At 46.3% G+C, this 19813-nt stretch overlaps 1 protein-coding gene across 1 annotated transcript in view; it reads right to left on the reverse strand.

Moving 5' to 3' along the window:
* The window catches only part of SMARCA4 (SWI/SNF related, matrix associated, actin dependent regulator of chromatin, subfamily a, member 4), a 93453-nt gene extending 74639 nt beyond the window's left edge, over positions 1 to 18814 (reverse strand). Inside the window, exon 1 of the mRNA XM_049098527.1 lies at positions 18675 to 18814. The gene's annotated coding sequence lies outside the window, so the exon portion shown is untranslated. The remainder of the gene's footprint in view (positions 1 to 18674) is intronic.
* Between the last annotated feature and the right edge of the window lie 999 nt (positions 18815 to 19813).

Genomic DNA, 19813 nt, shown 5'->3' on the forward strand with positions numbered 1-19813 from the left:
CCGTGTCCAAGTGGGCCTTCATAAATTCAACAAAAACAAATATTCACGGCAAGTGATGCTGGTTTTTTACTTAAGGCAGTGAGACCAAGTTTCTTTTAAAATAAATGAAAGTTGGGGATCCCTGGGTGGCGCAGCGGTTTGGCGCCTGCCTTTGGCCCAGGGCGCGATCCTGGAGACCCGGGATCGAATCCCACATCGGGCTCCCGGTGCATGGAGCCTGCTTCTCCCTCTGCCTGTGTCTCTGCCTCTCTCTCTCACTGTGTGCCTATCATAAATAAAAAAATAAATAAATAAATAAAAATAAAATAAAATAAATGAAAGTTTAAAACATAGATTCATTTAAAGTATTATACAAACAATGGCATTCTGATATCTCAAACAGTTCTACAGCGATATTCACGTGTCTAAAGTTAAATGAATGTTGCCAAAAACTAAAAATTGATACCCAGAGCATCTACAAGATCCAAAAATATACTTAAAAAAAAAAAAATCTAATGATGATGGTAAATTTTGCTTGCTACCACCGGGCCATGAGCTGGTAAATTTTATACATGCTTTCTATAATAAGGCTTCAATGTTCAGGTAACTCTCAACCTACTGTGTAGTTATATATAGCCTGAAATAAATTCTCTTCAATCTAATAACTTCTTTCATGACGGTGGCATAATAAATACATTTGCAGGGCTGAAATGCAGAAAATGCAAAAAGAACACAGAAACTTAAAATCACCCAGCATCCCACGAGACACAGAGGTGAAATGCTTGCTGCCCTGCAAAGAGCAATAAGCAATCCTGCTCTCCTAACCCCAGCTAGCAGGGCAGGGAAAGGTGCAGAGTAGGAAGAAAGGGTTGGGGGTTGCCTCAGTGGGTTAAGTATCTGCCTTCAGCTCAGGTCACGATCCCAGAGCGCTGGGATCCCTGCTTAGTGGGGAGCCTACTTCTCCCTCTCCCTTTGCTGCTCCTCCTGCTTGTACTTTCTATGTCAAATAGATAAATAAAATCTTAAAAGAAAAAAAAATAGAGCTGAGCAGTGCAGGGTGGGCCCTCTCAGGGTGGAGAGCTGCCCTCCTGTTACTGCTGGGACCCCACCACACTTCACTGTCTCCTTTCTAGACTATTCCACACACAGGCGCGAGTGCGTGCGCACACACACGCACACACACACACACACTCAAACAGTATTACTCAGCACATTCTAGGCAAGCTTTTTTTCTTCATAGAATTATACCCAGGACCATTTTTATCATGTACTTGTCTTCAAAAGGTGAATTCTAGTGGCTCCACTGTGTTCCCTCAATCGACTACATACCAAGTTATTTAAAAGCCTCTCTCTTATTGGCATGTTACAACTGCGGTTTTTGTTTCTGTGGACTTTTTTGGTTTTTGGAGTGACTCTCTGTGTCCCTAAACTTTATTGGGCACTTCTGGTTCTAAGGATAAATTTTGTTAAGAAGTGTAAGAACATTTCTGGGGCGCCTGGGTGGCTCAGTTGGTTGGGCATCTGCCTTCGGGTAGGTCATTATTTCAGGGTCATGGGATTGAGCCCCTGGCTCAGTGGGGACTCTGCCTCGGCATCTCCTCTCAGCTTGTGCTCCCTCTCAGATAAAAAAATAAAAATCTTTTTTTTTTTTTTAAGATTTTATTTATTCATTCATGAGAGACACAGAGAGAAGAAGAGAGCCTGAGACATAGGCAGAGGGAGAAGCAGGCTCCATGCAGGGAGCCCAATGTGGGACTTGATCCTGGGTCTCCAGCAGCACACCCTGGGCTGAAGGTGGCGCTAAACCGCTGAGCCACCCAGGCTGCCCCTAAATAAAAGCTTAAAAAAAAAAAAAAAAAAAAAAAGAGAAGAAGTGTAAGAATATTTTTAATCCTCGTAATTAAATCAAAGGTTTTAATTTGAAAGGTAGGCAAATTTTCCTTGATAACAGATCGGAAAGTCCAAACTTCTTTGTTCCAGTTTTGTGGCTAAATAATCAGAGAAGAGAGGACCAGAAACCTTGGCAGGGCATGGACCAGTGACTAATGCATCAGCCTGACTAAGAACAGACCCAACCACGCAAGGGAGTGCTCCATGTGCTCTGGGCTTTCTGGATTCCCTCCACAGTCCAAGGAGCCTCAATGCTGTACCTTAAATAAATCCTCACAAGAGTGCTACAGGATTGGTATCTGCTCACAATCTCTTCCCCACAAATCCAAAACCCAGTAAGCCTGGGGCAGGGGTCAGGGGTAGAATCGAACTTTTAAAAAATAACTTGGAGACAAATACATTTAGAAGTGGGATGCTCAGCAGTTGAGCGCCTCCCTTCGGTCCAGGGTGTGAACCTGGAGTCCCGGGATTGAGTCCCACATCAGTCAGGCTTCCTGCATGGAGCCTGCTTCTCCCTCTGCCTGTATCTCTGCCTCTCTCTCTCTCTTTCTACGTCTCTCGTGAATAAATAAATAAAATCTTTTTAAAAAATTCATTTAGAGGCAAAACGACCTGATTCCAATGCATGTGCACAGTCACACCTTCTGCTACAGAAAAGAATCCCTCGTTACTTCCAAATGCCACTCTGGTCTCTGCCATGTGAGAGTGATCTGTGTCCCAATCTCCTTTTCAAAAATGCTGATTCTGAAGTCTGAACCTCTGGCTGAACCTCTGGCCTAGGGTTTGTCTAGGACACGACACACCTGTAGTCATACTTCACAGGTGGAGCTGAGTGACATGAAGATAGCCACAGCTTGGTCAAGGAAAATGGCCCCTCAGGGTGCCCCTCTGGCTTCGAGTCCCTGGGCCCCCTGAGAGAGGCCCACAGAGACTGCAGTGAGGTGGCAAGAGGGACAACGGCCCTGAAAATACTCAAGGAATCTTGTGGCTCATGGATGCCTCCTCACCCGAAGGCCTCTATTCTAAGTCACGCCAACTGAAACTGACAGCAAATAAAATCTACACCATCTAGGGAACATCATCTCTTTATCTAAAGGCAGACATGCCAAAGAGCAAGCACTGGGAAGTGTCTTTGGAATGATGGCTCTTATAAAGGTAGTTTGTACTTAATGTCAGTCCTTCTTCCTATCAAAATCCATTGTACCTCTGGAAATTCATTATGTCCACCCACAGCAGCATGAACTTCACCAACAACACAAACAAGGAGCTTGCCAAAGATGTCAGAGGGCATCAAAAAATACTTCTGCGCCAAATAGAGCTACCCTACGACCCAGCAATTACACTACTAGGGATTTATCCCAAAGATATAAATGTAGTGATCCGAAAAGGCACCTACACCCCAATGTTCACAGTAGCAAAGTCCATAATAGCCAAACTATGGCAAGAGCCCAGATGTCCATCAAAAGATGAATGGATGAAGAAGATATGGTATGTATGTATGTATGTATACACACACACACACAAATGGAATATTACTCAGCCAGAAAAGAAATCTTGCCATTTGTAATGATGTGGATAGAACTAGAGGGTATTATGCCAAGTGAAATAAGTCAATCAGAGAAAGACAATTACATGATTTTACTTATATGTGGAATTAAAGAAACAAAACAGAGGAACATAGGGGAAGGGAGGGAAAAATAAAACATTTTGGATGAAATCAGAGAGGGAGACAAACCATAAGAGATTCTTTTTTGTTGTTGTTTTTAAAGATTTTATTTTTTTAATTTCTATTTATTTATGATAGTCACAGAGAGAGAGAGGCAGAGACATAGGCAGAGGGAGAAGCAGGCTCCATGCACCGGGAGCCCGATGTGGGATTCGGTCCCGGGTCTCCAGGATCGCGCCCTGGGCCAAAGGCAGGCGCCAAACCGCTGCGTCACCCAGGGATCCCCCATAAGAGATTCTTAATCACAGGAAACAAACAGGGTTGCTGGAGGGGAGGGGAGGGGGGATGGAGTAACTGGGTAGAGAGCACATGATGTAATGAACGCTGGGTGTTATAGAAGACTGATGAATCACTGACCACTACGCTAAAACTACTGATATACTATATGTTAATTAATAGAATAAAAAAAAAAAACATTTGTGCCGAAATATGGCAACATCTACCTTTGGGAAGCAGAGTTTTGCCAGAGTTTTTTATTTTTTTTTAATTCTTATTTTTTAAAAGATTTAACTTATTAACTAAGACCAAGAGAGAGCACAAGCAGGGGAAGGTGCAGAGGGAGAGGGAGAAGCAGACTCCGTGCTGAGCAGGGAGCCCAATGCAGGGTCCCATTCCAGGACCCTGAGTTCATGACCTGAGCTGAAGGCAGAGGCTTAACCAACTGAGCCACCCATGTGCCCCCAAAAGAGGGTTTTAAAAATGGCAAGTGCTTTGGAAGCTGTCACCTCTCAAGTGTCAGGCTATGATGAAGCAGGTAAGAGCATGGAGCTATGGGAAGCAAACTCATTTTGGGATTGAAAGCTCAGATACATGTATGGACAGTAAAAGGGACCCAAAAAGTATAGGCATGAGGCAAAACCATTCTGAGCAGCACAGAGGCTGGGCTCTGCCACACACTGAGGTGCTCAGTCAGGGTGCTGGTACGTGCACAAAGACAGACACAGGCTGCCAGATGTGCAGCAGTACAAGGGGTGGGCAGGAAAATGGAAATGGAAGCAGCGCTCTGGTCCTCAGTGTGGTACCGAAGAAGGAGCATTTTATCTACTTGTATTGAGCTTGGGCATACCTAAAGTGCCCTGACTTTAGGGGTACAGCTGGATGAACATTCCTGCAGGGCACCCCTGGCCCTTCCCCTGAGGCTAGCCTCCCAGGGGGGAAACACTGCTTTGACTCTATCAATCTTTGGTTTCACTTGTTACTGAACTGCATCTGAGAAAAAAAAGAAACATACAGTAGTATCCTCTTGCTCCTCCATGAGGGCGTCCACATTAGCGGGAAAGTGGGCATTCACTCCTCCTCATGGGTCCGTGTTCGTATTTGCACACTCTGCTACCAGGTTTTGACTAGCACAAATGAAGCTGCCATGAACATCACTTGGTGGACGGAGGCATCTATTTTCCTTGGGTATCCTGAAGTGGAACCATTAGTCATAGGAAGGCATAAATTTAGCTTTGGTAAATACTGCAAGCTTTCCAAATTAGGACTACAATCCCACATAACTGTCATCCCCGCAGCAGAGGGAAGAGCATTCTAGTTCCTCTACATCGACACTGACACTTGGTGCTGTCACAGCCTAATTTGTAACCATTCTGATGAGTGTATAATCATATCTTTTGTGTGCCTTGTGACTAATGGTGTTGAGTACCTTTCTGTATACTGGCCACTGAGATTCTCACTTGTGCAAAAGCCCTGTTTTCACTAGTGTTTTACTTGGGGATATGTGGTTCCTCTCTCAGTATGAGGATCGCCTTTGCATTCTCTTAATGGCCTTGTTTAAAAATTTTTTTAAAAGATTTTATTTATTTATTTATGAGACAGAGAGAGGCAGAGACACAGGCAGAGGGAGAAGAAAGCTCCATGCAAGGAGGCTGACGTGGGACTCAATCCTGAGTCCCCAGGATCACACTCTGGGCTGAAGGTGGCACTAAACCGCTGAGCCACCCAGGCTGCCCCTCTTAATAGTCTTGTGATGCAGAGAAGTTATCTTAATGGCATCTGATTTATCAAATTTGTTCTTACATGGTTAATGGTTTTGGAGCCCTGTTTAAGAAAATTTTGTCTAACAGGATGCCTGGGTGGCTCAGTCAGTTAAGCGTTTGTCTTTGGCTCAGGTCATAATCTTGGCGTCCTGGGATCGAGCCCCACTTTGGGAATCCCTGTACTGAAGGAAGTCGGCCTCTCCCTCTCTGCCCCTCCCCCAGCTTGTGCGCACTGGCACACTTTCTCTCAAATTTTTTTTTTTTTTATCTCAAATATTTTTTAAAAGAAAATTTTTTCTACCTGAGATAGTAAGAAATATATATTTGGTCTCTGCCTTTAGTTTTTGACTAAAACCCCTGGATTTTCTAAAGTGGTAGGGGTGTCTTGTTCTAATGAAGTAACTCTTGCCGGGCTCCTGGATAGCTTCAGGATTAGGGGCTGGTTGCCAGAAAGACCAACCTATGATCAGAAGTTTGGAACTTTCAGCCCCATCCTCCAAGGAGGGGAGAGGAATTGAAAAGTGAATTATGAATCATGCCTACAAGATGAAGCATGCATAAACACTCTAAGAAGCTAGGAGAGCTTCTGGGTTGGTGAACACATCCATGTATTAGGGGGGTGGTGCTCTCCAAATCCATGGGCATAGTATCCTTCTAGACCTTACTTTATTTACCTCTTCGTATGGCTGTTCGTCTGTATTCTTTATAATATCCTTTATAATACGCCGGTAAACATACGTGTCTCCGAGTTTTATGAGCTGTGATATCAAATAATCAAGACTCTGGAGGGGATTCTGGGGATTTATAACCAAGTTGGACAGAAGTATAGGTAACCTGGGGACCCATTACTTGGGACTGGCATCTGAAGTGAGGAACAGTCTTGTGGGACTGAGCCCCTAACCTCTGGGGTCTGCACTAACTCTGGGTAATTAGTGTCAGAATTGAAGTGTAGGACACCCAGCTGGTATCTGCAGAAACGTGCTCCATGTGGAAAACCCACACATTTGGTGTCAGAGCGCTGTGAGCAGAGGAAATTGGTTTTTCCTTACTATTTCAAGGTCGTGGAGATAGAGGAAGGAAAGGGATATTTTAAAATCCAGAAAGAAAAAAAATCCAGAAAGAAAAATAAATAAAATAAAAAATAAAATAAATTTAAAAAATTTAAAAATTAAAATAAATAAAATAAAATCCAGAAAGAGGGGATGTCTGGGTGGCTCAGTAGTTGAGCACCTGCCTTCGGCCCAGGGAGTGATCCTGGAGACCTGGGATCAAGTCCCACATCGGGCTCCCTGCATGGAGCCTGCTTCTCACTCTGCCTGTGTCTCTGCCCCTCTCTCCGTGTGTTTCTCATGAATAAATAAAATATTTTTTTAAAAAATTAAATAAATAAAATAAAATAAAATCCAGAAAGACTGTGACTTGCTGCCGCCTCCTAGTGATTTTCTACTGCTGAGGATATTATCAGTCACAAACAAGTAACAAGGAAGATGATGATCCAGCTGGAAGGGGACTAGGGTTGTGAGCCCATTCGGTGGTAAGGACTGAGATTTACTTACTGAGCCCATACCACCACACCTCCCAGAGGGACTCTCACGGGCCTATGACAGAGGGGTCCCTGAGGCTCACAGGCCACCCAGCATCTCCGCGAATCTGCTATAGTCACAAGGCTGAAGCAACATGTGAAGTGCGACTCACTGAAGTACAGCCGGGACTCTGAGACTTGCAAATTGCATGATACTAGATAAGTGACTTCACCTCCTCCAGCCTCTGTTTCCCCCTCTGTAGGCTGCAGAGGAGACCAATCCCTCCCTCAGGCATCATAGCCAGCATCATCTGTGCTAATACATGCAAGGCATGTACAGGCAGGAAGTAATACCACCATGCTGGCAAAATCAAGGGCCCCCATGTTTACTGTGAAGGTGCTTACTGCTTGTCACTACTGACCCAAAAGCAAAGTACAGAGTAAGTTCTTCTATCCTCCTGTTCTCTTAAAGAGATGAGTAAATTGAGGCATGTAGTAAGTAACCAGGCTGGACAATGTGTTTCCCACCTTAGCCTCCCCGGCAGGACAAACCTCAAAAGATGCTCCTGTCCCAAAGCGTTCAGGAACAAACTCGGGAAGTAAAGGCTGCACAAGGCAGCTCTGCCGAACTGGGAAAAGAGACACAGGTTGCCTGAAGGCCACAGAGGCCCACTGCAAACAAAAGCCAGTGGTCTTTTTTTTTTTTTTTTTTAAAGATTTTATTTATTCATGAGAGAGAGAGGCGTGCAGAAACATAGGCAGAGAAAGAAGCAGGCTCCATGCAGGGAGCCTGATGCAGGACTTGATCCCAGGACTCCAGGATTAAGCCCTGGGCCAAAGGCAGGTGCCCAACCGCTGAGCCACCCAGGGATTCCACCACCACCACCACCACCACCACCACCACCACCACCACCACCAGCGGTCTTAAGTGATGAGGTCCACCCTGGCAATCAGTGGTCAGGATCTGAGCTGCTACAAATTATCCTCTGCCTCTTAGATCCCACCGCCACAAACATGGTGTTCTCACCCAGCCTCAAACTCCTTTTGGCCAATCAACCGTCCTTAAAGGACAGGGGTGGGCCTGCACCTCCTGAGAACTGGGGAGTGTATGGGACCTGGCACTACTGTACTCTAGCGAGTTGCCTACTCAGGAGGTCCTGACAAGCTTGGCCAGAAATTTCAGAAGTGAAGTGAGATCTGAGAGCAAGGAACAGCCTTCTCCTCAACCCCCTTCTTTCCTCCTCACCAAATACCTCTACCTTTCCTACTTAGTAAACTAAGGATTTTAAATTTTCAGCAAATTCCTTGGGCCCCCAAGGTCATCCCATGGTCTTGGGAGTTTCAGGGGGCTTTCATTGTTCAGACTGGACTCCTACAAGTCCTTCTGTGACAAGTCACTTGGTGTCTGGGCTGGGAAAAAGAAGATAATTAAGCACAAAACTGAAATCCATCTTAAACCAGACAGCCACACCTAAGCAGATGAGAAAAGTAAGGACAAGGGGACAGAGGGACAAAACAATGAAAACTCTACACGTATATCTGGAAGCCTAATCAAGGAATATGTGGCCCATGGATCACGTGTGTTTGGGGGGCTCTAAAGGAGGGAATGGAGCCTGGAAATCCAGGTAGGCAGCCCAAAGGAATGTGATGGGAAGTAAAACTGCTTTGGGTCAAGAATCAAAAACCTGAAAGCTAAGACATCCAGCAAGCTGCAAGAGGAAAACAGGTCCCCAGGGCCAATGGGTCTTGAGGTAACATGGCCACATCACCTTGATTTCTCTGAGAATCATCCCAATTGCCGAGCAGTCAAAACCCTCACACAATCTATGTCCCAGAAGCAGAACACTATTTAAAAATGAGGGAGCTTCATGCACACGAATGTGGAAGAAGATCCAAGATGAAACAGAGGAAAGAAAGAGGCATCAGTGTAAGGTGTGGTTGGCCCAAACCCCACTTTGCTAAGAATAAGACATTATGCAGGTTCAGCTGAACACAGAAGCCAGCCCAAAGAAAACTTGCCAAACCCTGGTTGGCAGTGGCCAGCAGCTGTCAGGAGGTAAATGATGGGGAACTGACACTTTCCACATCACAGATCTCTGGTGTTTTTCGTGTGTTTATTTTTTTACAATAACCTATTACTTTTGTAATCATAGTTTAAAAACAAACAAACAAACAAACAAACCAGACTAGATCAGAAAAATACCTTAGAAATAAAAACCCAGAAAAGATGTCTGGGAAGTACCTTTGTGGAAATAAAAAAAAGATGAAAGAATTTGAGAATTGCATTATTTTCTGTCTACTTTCAACTTCATCAAAATTATCATTTAAAATAGAAACATCTATCGACATTCAAATGCGGAACCAGACTGCTTAAGGAGTACATCTAGTTTCTTCCTTCACACCAACCTTTGCTTTTCTCTTACAAAAAAGAACAGAAGTCACAAGATGGATGGATCTAGAATATGATGCTAAATGAAATAAGTCAGAGAAAGACAAATACCATCTGATCGCATGTGGAATTTAAGAAACAAAACAAATGAACAAAGAAAAAAAAGGGGGACAACCCAAAAAACAGACTCATTAACTTTAGAGAACTGGTGGTTACCAGAGGGGAGGGATGTGAAGGATGGGTGGAATAGGTGATGGTGATTAAAGACTCCACTTAACCACGATGAGCACTGAGATAATGGATAGAACTGTTAAATCCCCATATTGAACACCTAAAACCAATATAACACTATATGTTAACTATAGTGGAACTAAAATTGAAAAAATAAAGAAAAAATAAAATAAAGTGAAAATAAAAAGAATGGTGGTGGTCAGCCACCGAAGCAGGACAGACTGCTAACACTAAATTGGGACCCTCTAAAATCTGCTTGCTGAGATTATGATTGCATTTGTTTTTTTCCTATCTTGCCTGAAAACCAGCATTATACTTAAATTTGGCCCCATGCTTTTTGGGCATGGAGAACTTTGTTCCCCTATGTATTTTCATTGGCAGACACACCATGGCCCAGCCATGGCAGGGTACTTAGGCTGATCATGGAGGCTGGGCATGATGCCTTCAGCAAAAGCAGTCTTATTTGTCACATTAAAACTACAAAACAAACAAACAAAAAAACTACAAAACAAGGGACACCTGGGTGGGTCAGTGGTTGAGCATCTGCCTTTGGCTGAGGTCGTGATCCCAGGGTCCTAGGATGGAATCCCACGTCAGGCTCCCTGTGGGGAGAGAGAGCCTCTCCCTCTGCCTGTTTCTCGGCCTCTCTCGGTCTCTCTTGAATAAATAAATAAAATCTTAAAAAAAAAAAAAAAAAAAAAAACTACAAAACAAGGGGTGCCCAGGTGGCTCAGTTGGTTAGGTGTCTGTCTTTGGCTCCAATCATGATCCCAGGAACTGGGATGGAGCCCTGTGTCCAGCTCCCTGCTTAGCAGGGAGTCTGCTTCTCCCTATCCCTCTGCCTCTTCCCCCCCCCTCTAATAAATAAAATCTTTAAAAAAAATTTTTTTTAAATATAAAACTACAAAACAAGGTTTCTCCCCAACACTGTAGTAGGAAAACTGTCCACACCTGACCTGATGGTGAGAGGCACATGGTCTGTGAACCTGGAAGACCGTACAGGATGAGGCATCTGTTGTCTTAGGTAACATACGGAAATAGCTTATTCCTGAGTGCTTCCCCAACACTAGCTGTTGCATGCTGGCTGCTGAGCATTTTCCTTGCAGATATAATTAAGTAGCAAAACCTTGTCCTACATTTAAAAAGGAATACACTTCAGAACCAACCAAACAAACAAACAAAAAAACCCGTCATGATAATTATAGTGTCTTATCCGCTCTACCTAAAATGTAGACATGTGAAGTCCTCTGTCACCAAGTACAGTAGTCCACCCCCCCCACCCCCCAATGCAGGTTTCGCTTTCCAGTTTCAGTTACCCAGTCAGCCCTGGTCCGCAAGCAGATGATCCTCCCACTGCATTTTGCCAGAAAACCAACAGTAGCTTAACACTACGTCACAACGCATATGTCACTTACTTCATTTCATCACATTGGCATTTTATCATCTCATATCATCATAAGCAGGGCGAGTACAGTACAATAAGGTCTTCTCAAAGACAAAGAGCACATTCGCCACATTAATACATTATATTGTCATAAGTGTTCCATTTTATTATAAGTTGTTAACCTGAAAAATAAAACTGTTGGTTAATTTACCTACAAAAATGTGTTCATTCAGGAGGAGCAGAGAACTACAATCCAGGACAAGTAAGCTATGGCAAAACCACAGGCAAGTCTGGAGAACAAAGAATGCTCTTTTCTGGAAGGAAAGGGGGAAGTCAGAAGGGCTGTTATGAACAAGAAGTCCACTGGGGCACCTAGGTGGCTCACTGGTTGAGCGACTGCCTTTAGCTCAGGTCTGATCCCGGGGCCCTGGGATCGAGTCCCATATCCGGCTCCCTATGGGGAGCTGGCTTCTCCCTCTGCCTATGTCTCTGCCCCTCTTTCGGTCTCTTATGAATAAATAAATAAAATCTTAAAAAAAAGGGGATCCCTGGGTGGCGCAGCGGTTTGGCGCCTGCCTTTGGCCCAGGGCGCGATTCTGGAGACCCGGGATCGAATCCCACATCGGGCTCCCGGTGCATGGAGCCTGCTTCTCCCTCTGCCTGTGTCTCTGCCTCTCTCTCTCTCTGTAACTATCATAAATAAATAAAAATTAAAAATAAAATAAAATAAAATAAAATCTTAAAAAAAAAAAAAAAGCAGCCCACTGGAGTAAATAGGGAGTTTTAAGTGCAGTAGTGTTTCATTGGCTGGGCTGTTGCTGGGGCAGAAGAAAAGCCTTTCCAAAAAAAAAAAAAAAAGAAAGAAAGAAAGAAAAGAAAAGCCTTTCCTCCTCAGCTGGGATAGTAAAGTACTATGACCTGCAAGGTGACTTGAAAGACAGGTCTTTTTCTATTGGGTCTACAACTGATAACAAGCAGTGGGGTTTGAGTGCTCCTCCTTCTGTCCTCCTGATTCTATTAAATGAAGTTTCCTCACATTAATGTTCATACTGCTAATCTCTTCTGTGCATTTATAAATTAAATTTTACCATAAGCATGTATGTATAGGAAAAACAGTACAGATAGGGTTCAGTACTATCCATGGTTTCAGGCATCCACTGGGGTTCTGTGTCCTCCACCAATAAGGGGGTCTACTGTATCATTTCTAGCACTGGGAATTGTGTATCAATTTATTCACTGGAATCCACACCTCCTGCCTTTTAAAAAAAAGTTTTCATTCACGTGAAAACCACTGATGGGGAAAATGCAAACATATGACAACTAAGCCAGTTCTCTCTCCCTGGGGAGTTCACCCGGCAGGGAGAGAGGCAGAGTCTCCAGGGAGAGAATACAAACACTTCCCTATGCAGCCACTAGATGGGCGTTTTCCAAACTCTTTCGACCATGACCTGGAGTCACAACATGACCCAGCAAGCATACATCAAGTAAATCCAACCAGCTTTACAAATCTGTCCTGACCATGCTCCCCATGAAACACAGTCTCTCTTCTTTTCTTCTTTTTTTAAAAGATTTTATTTATTTATTCATGAGAGATAGAGAGAGAGAGAGGGGCACAGGCACAGGCAGAGAGAGAAACAGGCTCCATGCAGAGAGCCTGATGCAGGACTTGATCCTGGGTCTCCAGGATCAGGCCCTGGGCTGAACCCGGCGCTAAACTGCTGAGCCACCCAGGCTGCCCTTCTTTTTTTTCTTTTTAAGGCTGGTCAACCCCCACATGGATGTTATGGTCTACTACTGCCGGGTCTGTTGAGGTACCTGCTGCATGTTCTACACTGACAACAACACATAACCTGTGGAGAGGGTGGGAGAGAAGTCCCCCACAATAGGAGTGCACAAAATGCAAGAATGGCCAGGGAGGCATGGCATCTATACAGTTTCACTTGTGACAGTCCCTCCCAGCCACCTCAAATACTGACTGAGAGCCAACTCTGCTCAGCAGAGTACCAGGTATTGGGCATCCAGGGGCCAACCAAGCCCTTGCCTGGTGCAACTGACAACTGAGTGACAGAGGCAAGCACAAAGTAAACATGACATGATTACATTGGGGTGAGGGGGTTTGCTATGAACTTGTATTATGAACAAATAAGCAGGGTTAACAATCAGGCTGACAAGAATCACTCTTTCAGTCGTAGTGGCCAGGGATGGTCTCAGGGAGGGGACATCTAAGCAGAGACCTAAAGTGGAATGGAATCAGTGGCTACTGATAGACAGAGGGACCAGCAAGAGCAAGAACAAAGGCCCTGAGATGGGACTGTGCTGGATCAGAGCAGGAGAGGGGGATGTGGCAGCAGATGAAGTCAGAGATGGGTGGAGAGGGCAGATCACAGGCCTTGAGGGCAGCTGTGAGGAGGTAGGAGTCTACTCTAGGTACAAGGGGAAACCGCTGGAATGTTCTGGGCAGGGTGGTGACATGGTCTGATGATGGTTTTAGAAGATTCCTCTGGACACACTGATGAATAGATGTTAAGGTTAAAAGAATGAAAGGAGTAGGGATGCCTGGGTGGCTTGGTCAGTTTAGCGTCTGCCTTTGGCTCAGGTCGTGATCCTGGGGTCCTGGGTTGGAGCCTCAAATCAGCTCCCTGGTTGGCAGGGAGCCTGCTTCTCTCTCTCACCCCTGCTTATGCTCGCTCTCACTATATGCGTCATTATCTTATACATCTCTCTCTCAAAAAAAAAAAAAAATCAAACAAACAAGAATGAAAGGAGTCAATGATGACCAAGGTAACCAATAGGGCCTCGGCTAGCATAAAATGTTTGAAATATATATAAAAGGTGTCCCTGGGCAGCCCGGGTGGCTCAGTGGTTTAGCGCCACCTTCAGGCCAGGGTGCGAACCTGGAGACCTGGGATGGAGTCCCACATCAGCCTCCCTGCATGGAGCCTGCTTCTCCCTCTGCTTGTTTCTCTGTGCCTGCCTGCTTCTCTCTCTCTCTCTCTCTCTCTCATAAATAAATATATAAAATCTTTTAAAAAATAAAAATAAAAATAAAGAAAAGGTGTCCCTTCCTTAGGGCTGACCAGCCCTGGAGCCAGGTTTGGCAAAACCCAGCCAGGCTGGATTTTAGCTCCAACTTGCATCCCTTGGTTCAGTACTGGCAACTGGAGGTGCGAACTGGGGAGACTATGGGAGGAACAAGGGGTTTTCTGCAGAGAGAGGTTAAGTCAATGGTCCAACATCACACAGGGAATCCTGCCTCAAGTCTGTCTGACTCCAAGGCCTGAGTAACTGATTTAGGCTGAGGATCAAAAGGCAGAGGCCAGCCTGAAATGGTGCAAAGTACAGGCAAAGGGAAGCACTCTGACAGGCAGGGGTATCCAGGGTGTGTTCCCAAGAGGCAGACATGGGTGTTCAGTACAGCAGACCAGGCTGTGATCAAAGACACAAATGGCAGTCGTCAGGGCCTGATGCAGCTCCCAGGGCACGACAAGTGGACCCCTGTGCTTCAGTGTCACCATTAAGACAGCGCAATCATCCATTGTTCCACTGTACTGGGACTTATGGTCCAAGTCAGGGTGGCACACATCAAACCCCTTTCCCTCTGTAACAGGTGAGACAGCAACTGCCATGCAGCCACCTGCTTCCTGAGCCAGTGGGGCATGACTTACTTGTGAAAAGAGAACTTAAACCATCCCAAGGAGCTATTTTAAAGCTCACTGCCACTAAATACAGGGTCCATCCTCCTTTTATCTCACACAGGGCTGGTGAACTTCACATTGAGCAAAATCCAGACTGTTCGCAGTAACAAGTACCCACATGCAAAAATGAAGACATGCCCCCTCTATAACAAAGAAACAGTCCCAAAGGGAAGCATGCTGGAGATAAGTTTAGTCGCAAAGGCTTTGAAGAGGCCTGGGCTGGTTTATGCCCTGCTAACAGTTCTCCGTTTTCTAAAGAAAACCCCTTCTCTAAGGGAATTGAGAGGGAAATGGATGCATCCCTTCCATTCTCTCTGCCCTATGAAATCCAACTGCCCAGCAAACCCAGCTACATCTGGCACTATCCTCAAGGGCCTTTCCTTTACTATAGATGATTTGAGGTCAAATTTCTCATGCCCATCAAATCCATGTCCTGAAAAATTAGTGTCATCAGCATGTAGTTAACCAAAAACTCCAATCATATTAATGAGCCTTACACTTCTTAGGGATGATCTCCATAAGGCTTACAGCAATGGCAGCTGCGTTTAGCTTCAGACTCGATTCTGAACTGTCCCCCCTCAGACATTTCCCCCCCAATAATCCAGTAGCAGTTACTTCCCTTTTACAGTAGCTTTTGCACATCCTTTTAATTTTTTAAGTATTTATTTTTAAAAATTTTAATTGTTTTGGGGGTGGAGAGAGAGAGAAAAAAAAAATCTCAGGCAGACTCCCTGATGAACAAAGAGCCCCATGCTCGATCTCACAACCCTGAGATCATAACCTGACCTGAAACCAAGATCCAGACACTTAACTGACTGAGCCACCTAGATGAGTAATTTTTTTAAAAATTAATTCTCTGTTCCAATCAATGTTACAAGTTATTAGGAAATATGCGAGATGAGAAACAAACATTTGATGTTTTCCAAAACCCATACCACCAAACACACTTCCTTCTTTCCAGTGCATTATGGTGAAATTGCAAGCTTACAATCTTTAAGTTACAAAAAGCAAAATAGAAAAGTTGATTCCTTTGCTACCACTTTGAAAACATACAGAACTATTACAGCAAGACAAAGATATATTCTGTATCTCAACCTGCCAGGATGTTGTAGGAATCCTAATAAATGATACCAGCTACCAACTGTTCCGCACTGTGTGCTAGGTGCTGTCCTACGCACTTTACAGATGTCATTGTTGTTTAGACCTTGCAATAATCCTTGCAGGGTACTATTAGTGCCCCCCTTTGCAACTAAGGAGATGGATATGATTAAATGAGAACAGGGCGCTTGTCTGCCTGTTTCTGACTGAATTCTCAGGCCCCGTCAGAGCCTGGCTCATGGTAGGCTCTCAATGCCCACTTGTCCGAATGAGGGAATGTAAGGTTGGGCCATTTCTTGCACAACTCTGGGGGGTACCATTCATGTTGTGTTCTGTCTATGGTCAATATGAATGGGTCCCTCTGTGCCATAGCAGCCTTAATGACTGAGGCCAAAACTAGCTGACACATCTGAGGATTCACTAAATGCCAGGAACTGTCACCTCCATTTCTCTAAGGCACCAAGAAGAAAAGTGGCAAGGCCAGGAGTTGAACCCAGAAGGCTGAATAGAGCCTAAATGTCAGTTTCTTCACCAGCAGAATGTTGTTCTTACCCAACACACCTAATCTCTCCTACATTCCATAAACAGCTAAGACAGGGGGCTAGTCTAGGGCTACCTCCCAGTGTCTTGAGGGTCCATAAGGAATGACAAAGGTATGTGGCACATGGAGGAGCATTTAATATTGTTATAATTACGTATGAATTGATTTTAAAGACATTAAAGTACATATAACCAGCACATCAAATCTGAGCTTCCTGGGATATAGAATGACTCCAAATTATTTTTTTCATTTTTTAAATAGTTGACTTACAAATATATACACACGTACGTACAAAGAACATTAACTCCAATAAATCAAGTGCTTGCTATATGTCAGGCACTGCAGTGTGTTAAACAGCTTCTCATGCTATGTTTTTAACCCTAACAACAACTGTTTGAGGTAGCATAGCTATCATGCCTGTTTCACAAGTGGGGGTACCTAATGGTCAATGCCTTGCTTAAGGTCAAGCTAGGATTTAGAAGGCTGGGTGTGAATCCAGGAGGTCTGATCCCAGAATTAGCAGTCCTCACCACCACCCTTACCAACCACCCAATTCCCTCGTTCCCAGGAGACAATGGCCTAGAAAGTTAAAAAACCAACAAGAACAAGTAACATTCATTGCTTACAACCCAAACCCAGTCCTATACCAAGCATTTCACACATACGCTCACTCCATACCCCCAGAGATTCTTCTCACTCATTCCACAAATGTTCCCTAAGGACCTACTATGGGCCAGACATCTTGGGTATACTCCAGGACACCAAGCAGACACGATCCCTGCTTTGATGGCCCTCAGAGAAGATCGGATATGTAATTCCAAACTGGGGTAACTGCTACACAGGAAAGGATCAAGGTGACATGCGAGTGTAGCAGTGGGAAGCAATGACTGCTCCAGGTGGTCAAAATGCAAGCCTGAACATCCTCCCTGATTCTGAGAAAAGGCCCCCTCTTCCAAGCAACTTCCTTGATCTCTGGCTCCCATCGCTCCTCTGTGCATTCACTGTGTTCCTCTCTCAGGAAGGGTAATGAGGATTACATGATGGGCCATGGGGAATTCTTCCCACATTTACCATCTGTTCCCCTACCAAACTGGAGAGGCTCCTCAGAGCATCCAACCACCAACCATCGAACACCCAGGAAGGACTCAACAAATACTTGCTCCATAATGAAGGAGGAGATTGGGCCTGACAGCAACAATGGTACTTCCCACTTGCCAGGAACCATTTTACAGGTTTTCACCAACTCCATTTGTGGCATTATCCCCATTTCACAAACGAAAAAACTGAAGTTCAGAGAGATTAAGCTATTTATCTAAGGTCACACAGCTAAGCGACCGACAGCGCAGGGAATCAAACTCCAATTGGATCTGTCAATTCAAACTGAAAACTTGTTCCAAATTCCCAGGAAGTGACTCTTGCGCTTATTCCCTAGTTTCCCCAAGGATTCACTGGGGGGAAAAAATCAAGACTGGTGTCTTCAAGACCAGCACAAAACACTCTCCTAAAGGCCCACATTTTAAATAAAAGCTTTAAAATCTAGAAAACCAAATGAAGACGAAAGGACGCAAAACAAAAACAATGCTTTCAACAGCAAACAGTTCTACCCGTCCTCCCCCACTAGCTCTAGACTCCCCACTTCAGGGCAAACATTTTGAAGTCACCACTTGCAAGGGATTGGGGGAGTTATTTACTTTTCTTCGAAAATCCAGAATTTGTGATTTTTTTAAAAATAAAATTTTAGATCGGCTAACCCAAATGGGCTGCTTATGCTCGTTTCCAGGCGACACTAGACTCATTTGGGGTTTTTCCTACTAAGCCCCGACCGCAGCCTCCCCAAAAAGACAACATTCGGGTCAAACCCGTTACAGCGTAGCCAGAAAAGCCCCGACGCCCTGCTATTGTTGCTGCCGCCACGGACACTACGACCGGGTGCCCGGCCCCCGGCCCGCAGAGGAGGCGGAGAGCTTTGTCCGGCGACCCCGGCGAGAGCGCGCGCGCGGCCTCCACGCGGCCCGGGCCCCCACCCCACGGCCCGCGGATGCTGTAGCCGCCGCGGCCTCGCTACACTGTGGCCTTGCCCGCGCGCGCAGTGCCGGCCAGGCTTCTTGACCCTCGGGCGCCGCCGTACCCCAGCCCCGCTCTGGGCGCCGGCGGCCCCCTCCCCCCTCGGCGCCCCGGCTCCATTCAAACCGTCCTCCCAAGCCCCGCGCCGCGCTCCCCCCGCGGCCCGCGTTCCTTACCGAGAGTGGCCGGCGCCGTCGCCTTCCCGGCACCGCCCCCGCCCCTCCGCGCGGGGCCGGGGGCAGAGTGGGCGTCTCGCCTCTCCTCACGAAACAAAGAAGCCGCCGCCGCCACCACCGCCGAGTGAGGGTAAGTCTCGCGCGCGCGCCCGCCCGCCTCGGCCGCCCCCCCACGCCGCCCGCGCCCCCGCTGCGCGCGCACTCGCCAGCTCCCCTCCCCCCACACTCGGCTTCTCTCGCTTCCGCCGCCCGCCCGGCCTCGTGCGCGCGCCCGTCCGCCCTTCCGCTCCCAGTGCGCGTGCGCGTCCGCTCGGAGCCTCGGGGAGGTGGGCGGGACCAGAGAGAGCGGGCGCTCCTGCTGTACCACCCGTCAGTCCGGGACGGTCTTGCTCATGCGCACTGGGGTCTTCGTCCTCACGCTGCGTCCCGACGCTGCCGGGCATGCGCAGAGCGAGCGCCACTGCGGCGGTGGTGGTAGTGGTGGTTCCCGCGGCTGTGGCGGGATGTTGGGGGATGGGACGGAATGGTTGCGGGGTCTGCGGGAAAGGGTTGGCCTGGGGGGATTGAGACTCAGAAGTGAAGACCCGAGGCTGTGCGTAAGGGCGGGAGGCGGGCAGGCTGGACTGGGGCTGAGGCTAGCCGGCCCCTGGGCCAAGGGCGGGTCTGGGAGCTTTTATTTATTTGTGGCCGGGGGATGGCAGGGTCCGTTGGGCAAGACGTGGTGGGCTTCAGTCGTGGCCGCCTTTTCTTTAGAACTTCTCCAGCACTATTAGTCTGGCTATTTTTTGATCTGCTGCTGAGTCCCAGACGCAAGTGCTATGGCACCACGTAGACGAAGCAACCATGTCAACCGTTGAGCTCTCCCCGGAAGGCAACCAAGAGGCAAGAGAAATAAGTAACATAGATTGTGTTGAGGTGGAAACGTGGACATTTTAAATGAGGCAGCCAGAGAAGGCGTCACTGGGAAGATGTTTGGGACAAAACATGAAAGCAGTGAAGGACAGAGCTTTTGATCGGAGTATGCAGGCCCTGAGCCTTTAGGCCGCATCTCTGGTTTGAAAGTACCTCCAGTGCCACATCCTTTAGTCCTGCAAGTGGACAAGCGCTCCCCTAATCACAGCTCACAGCCTGTGACTGTC

The sequence above is a fragment of the Canis lupus genome, chromosome 20 (assembly GCF_003254725.2).
Source record: "Canis lupus dingo isolate Sandy chromosome 20, ASM325472v2, whole genome shotgun sequence".
NCBI classification, from domain to species: domain Eukaryota; kingdom Metazoa; phylum Chordata; class Mammalia; order Carnivora; family Canidae; genus Canis; species Canis lupus.